The 5,000-nt window shown below is 38.8% G+C and overlaps 1 long non-coding RNA gene across 1 annotated transcript in view; it reads right to left on the bottom strand.

Annotated features, from left to right (window-relative positions):
- Nucleotides 1-3,768: 3,768 nt before the first annotated feature.
- The window catches only part of LOC118762967, a 15,911-nt gene continuing 14,679 nt past the window's right edge, over nt 3,769-5,000 (bottom strand). The window contains exon 3 of the long non-coding RNA XR_004998720.1: nt 3,769-3,907. This is a non-coding gene — a long non-coding RNA (uncharacterized LOC118762967). The remainder of the gene's footprint in view (nt 3,908-5,000) is intronic.

Below are 5,000 nucleotides of genomic sequence, written 5' to 3'. Positions count from 1 at the left end.
TCATGTTCTCATTTTTCTATTTAAAAAAAGGATAGCTGTAATGAGCTGGCAATTATCCATCATTTGTTACTATTCATTCCCAGAATCATGATTCTCTGAAATTCCTACCCCCACCCATATTTTTATCTGCAATTGTAAGAGGAACGTTACTAACTTAAGCTCTTTACTCTCTAAGAAGCATAGGCCACCAGTAAGTGTTCTCCATTGATCTCAACATTGGGCTCTCTTTTCTGCTTCTCTCCAGTTGGACCCCTTCTTATTTAGCTCTGTCAGACTATCTTGTCTCCTAAAGGGGCAGCCTTTCTCTCTCAGGTCTTGTTTGTTTTAGATTTATTATTGATATCTCATTAACTTGGCTTCTTTTTTTTCTAGGTAAGCTTGCTGGCCCTATGCAAACACATTTTTACCTCTGGAAAGCGATAGTCCATATTAGTTTATCTTTTAGGCCAATCTATCCTTTGATTTGTCCATAATGGGATATCCAACAAGAAGCTCATGTTCCACAAGCATAGCTCTCAGGGTTAGGGTTAGGGTAGTGTACAAACTACCAAACTGCAACAGGGGCTAGACTTTGTTGTCTCGAGGAACATATCTAGGGTGAGAAAACCTGGCGGAACCCATCACTCTCCATGCTAAACTCATTTCTATAGCTAAGTGAACTGGAGCAATGCTCAAGAACACAACAGATCGCCCAGTCCAGGGATCAAAACCACAGTCTTATGGTCATGAATCCAACATCCTAACCACTAAGCAATGTGCCTCCACTAGTGATACTCATTTCTACAGCTGAGTGGATTGGAGCAACATAAAAAACACAATGCATTGCCTGGTCCAAGAATCGAAACTACAATCTTACAATTGTGAGTCCAACATCTTACCCACTAAGTCACGTGCCTCTACTAGAGAAGCAATAATTATGTTTATTTCACCAACCTTGAAGACCTTGCACAGCTCCTTCCTCCAGACCCCCAAAAAATCACCCACATGTAATCATACCTTCGTCTACTTCTATCTGTATCATATATTCTGTGCCATTCACATTCCCTAATATAAAGTAACCTTTTAGTATTCAGATTACTTTGTCAACTGTAAAGCATATTCATTCACGTTGCTTTGAGTTAATCATATATTATCTGGTAGCTTTGAGATTTCGATGATGTGATTGTTTATTTTTAGAATGACATTGTAGGGTAGGTGTGAAAGGCAACAGCTGGTTAGTTTGAACATAAAACAAGTTGAATATTTGGGCCTGATATGGCCAGTTTAAATGCTAAAGGATTAATATTGAGCCAGCAAGAGTGTCCGTATATGGTTGCTCATTGTTCTAGAAATAGCAGCCAAATCTTCAAATTATGCCTCAGTATTTTAGCCAAAGAACACAGTGGATATTGTAGTCCCATTGTTAAAAAAATCAAAAGACATAATGGCCATCATTTGAGTGACTCTGATTAAAGGTCTTTTTGATAAGAAGTGCCTTGGAGATAAAGAACATAATAATATAGTCGCATGGCAGTCATAGTTTTTGATGCTTATTTTTATATGAAGTCTGCACATGCACACACACACATACACGCACGCACGCACACACACACCACACACACACACACACATTCATACATATTACACACATCTATTCACCTATGCAGCCAAATATTAATGCATTTCAAGTTTGGTTGCTCATGCTTTCTCACTGATTCTTGGAGTCATTCATCCAGTCACAGACTTATACGCAGATGTAACGTGATGATAAATCTTCTTTTCGCTCTGACACATTTACTGAAGTAGACAAAAGTCTAAACCATTCTTCTTGAACAATTTATCTTAGAAACAATAATATATTCCTATCTCCACAACAGAGAACATATGACTGATTCAACATAAAATTGGCTGGCATGCTTTAAAGTCATGCATTTACACAGACATGCTTCAGTTACAAGCAGTAAATCAAATGTACTAAGATATATGCTCATACACATGCACACTCACACTGATATATGTGCACAAGAGTATATTCATATGTGTGTGTGTGTGTGTTTGTATACATATATGCACTTACATATATACATATGTGCATGTGTGTGTGTGTGTATATGCATATGTATGTATATTTTATATAACTTAAGTATTTTGGATTGCAAGACAGTGTGTGAGAGAGAATTGTGATGTCACAGGAGAGAAATGTGTCTGCATGGATGATGGTGCACTGGTATTTAATGATAATGATTCTGCAAAGAAAAATGCTTGGAGATGCCATTATGAAAGACTGCTGAATGTGGAGAATGAATGGGAGGAGGAGAGCCTGCCAAATGTTGACCCAGTTGAGGGACCAGCTACCTGAATCGATAGCACCCTGGTAGGCAAAGCAATTAAGGATATGAAGTCAGTGAAAGCCCCAAGTCAATCAGGAATCAGTGCTGAGATGCTTAAAATATCTGATATTGTAAGTCCACGAAGGAGTCATACCCAATGACTGGTGTAGCAGCATCATAGTCAACTTCTACAAAGGTAAAGGTAATGCTTTAGTTAGAAATAACTACAGGGGTATCAAATTGCTTGATCAGGTGATGAAGGCCATGGAGAGGGTCATAGCCCAACTAGTTAGGGAGAAAGTTAGCCTAGATGAGATGCAGTTTGGTTTTGTGCCAGGTAGAAGCACCACTGATGCTATATTTCTGGTAAGGTAACTGCAAGAGAAATACCTAGCCAAAGATAAACCTCTTTACTTGGCTTTTGTTGACTTGGAGAAAGCCTTTGACAGGATTCTCTGATCCCTTATCTGGTGGGCAATGCAGAAACTAGGGATACACAAGTGGTTAGTAAGAGCTGTACAGGGATGTTGTCAGTAAGGTGAAGGTTGGCAATGAGTATAGTGAAGAATTCCAGATAGAAGTAGCAGTTCACCAAGAATCATTCCTCAGCCCCATCTTATTCATCATAGTCCTCCAGGCAATAACAGAGGAATTCAAGACAGGAGGCCCCCGGGATCTCCTCTATGCTGATAACCTTGCTCTCATAGCTGGATCACTACCAGAACTAGAGAAGAAATTTCAGGTGTGGAAGCAAGGTCTAGAATTGAAGGGCCTTAGAGTCAATGTAGTAAGAACCAAAGTCCTAGTAAGTAGGAAGGTGGACAAATCACTAACCCCTTCAGGTAGATGCCCCTGCTCGATCTGTAAAAAAAGGTGTAGGTAGAAACTCCATAAGATGTACCCAGTGTAAGCTATGGACACATAAAAGGTGCAGCAATATCAAAGGAAGGTAAACAGGATGATAGTTTTTGTGTGCGGAAGATGCACAGGGGCAATAAACACTGAAGATGTTCAGAAAACAGATTCCATCACATTCCAGGGTGAGAAACTAGAAGTAGTTGATAGCTTCCATTACCTAGGTGACCAAGTCTGTAGTTGGGGTGGATGCTCTGAGAGTATTGCCACGAGAAGAAGAATAGCCTGGGCAAAGTTCAGAAAGCCCTTACCTCTGTTGGTAACAAAGGCCCTCTTGCTCAGAGTGAAAGGTAGACTGTATGATGCATATGTGCAAACAGCCATGCTATAGTGAAACATGGACCATGACTGTTGAGGACATACGTAGACTTGAAAGAAATGAAGCTAGCATGATAGGATGTGTAAGTGCCCTGAAAGAAATATTGGACATAAGAAGTATCAGATGTAGTGTACAAGACTGCACTGGTATGTATGGATGAGGAAAGCTGTGAGTAGATGTGTCACACCATAACAGTGGAAGGAACCCTTTGGTTATAAATGACCATGGGATTGCACCCAGAAAGTTCACATCCAAGGCACAAGTCTGAGCAAGGTTGTTTATGGAAGACGAGCAGTCACCCATACATACCAGCCTCCTCCCTCCATGCCACCAATGTTATTCAAGGAAAAGGCAAAAGCCAGTACTGATTGGCACCAACATATTTCTATAGCTGAGTGAACTGGTGCAATGTGAAATCAAGTGTCTTGCTGAAGAGCACAACACACAGCCTGGTCCAGGAATCAAACTCGCTACCGCATGATTGTGAGGCTGATGCTCTAACCACCGAGCCATGTGCATACACACATGCATACGTTTATATATATATATATATATATATATATATATATATATATATTATATATATTATATCATATATCTTAATATATAAAATCCATTCTGTCTGTTTGTGTGCTTATAACTCAAGTATTGTTCATCCGATCATGCTGAAATTGTAAACATGGATACATGAGAGCGTGGGGCATTCCATAATCTAAAAAGATTTTCAAAATTGTTAGTTTCAAAGTGAGATTCGCTATTTTTGTAATCTTTTTGTCCTGTTTGTTCTGCTATTAAAAGCAACCAGTTGCTCAGACAGCCAGTATATACCATTTTGCTAGCAACAAGGGGAGTACAGGATAACAGGCAGCCAAAACCATCACTATGCTGTCTCTCTTATGACATCCAATTCCACTTGAAGTTGTATATATATTGTGTTAAGATTCGTTATCAATCAATTATCCTTATTGAGAAGAAACAGTCAAAAGTAACCACCACATACAATCACCAAACATCCCCACTACTTAACGCCGTCCAGTTTAACCCTCTTCACCTTTACATCTGACATGAAAATCTACGAGGAAAGTAAAAAATGAGAAGAAATTGATTACTATTAAAATGCGTAAAATTTTGGGGTTAATAATCTTAATCTTTAGTTACAGTTTCTCATTCAAACTACATAATAGACAGAATTGTCAGATTAAGACAGTAGGGTGTTTTGAGGGAGATTTGGCTGCTATTTTTACTAGATCTAGCTACCACTTAGAGGTCTTCTTCATTGGCTTATACATACATATATACATAAAATCAAAATAAAATACTTAAAGCAACAGGCATCAAATGCAAAAGCCAAGGTCCATGCAGTGTCATGGGCCAAAAAAATTTCCAATTTCTTACCTATGCCTAATGCAAGCTCTTATCTATTTCAGTATTACGTCTCTATTGTAATGTAAGATACT

This window comes from Octopus sinensis, linkage group LG4, assembly GCF_006345805.1.
Source record: "Octopus sinensis linkage group LG4, ASM634580v1, whole genome shotgun sequence".
Taxonomy (NCBI): domain Eukaryota; kingdom Metazoa; phylum Mollusca; class Cephalopoda; order Octopoda; family Octopodidae; genus Octopus; species Octopus sinensis.
The sequence above is the reverse complement of the archived record's forward strand: the minus strand, read 5'-3'. Positions and strand labels throughout refer to the sequence as shown.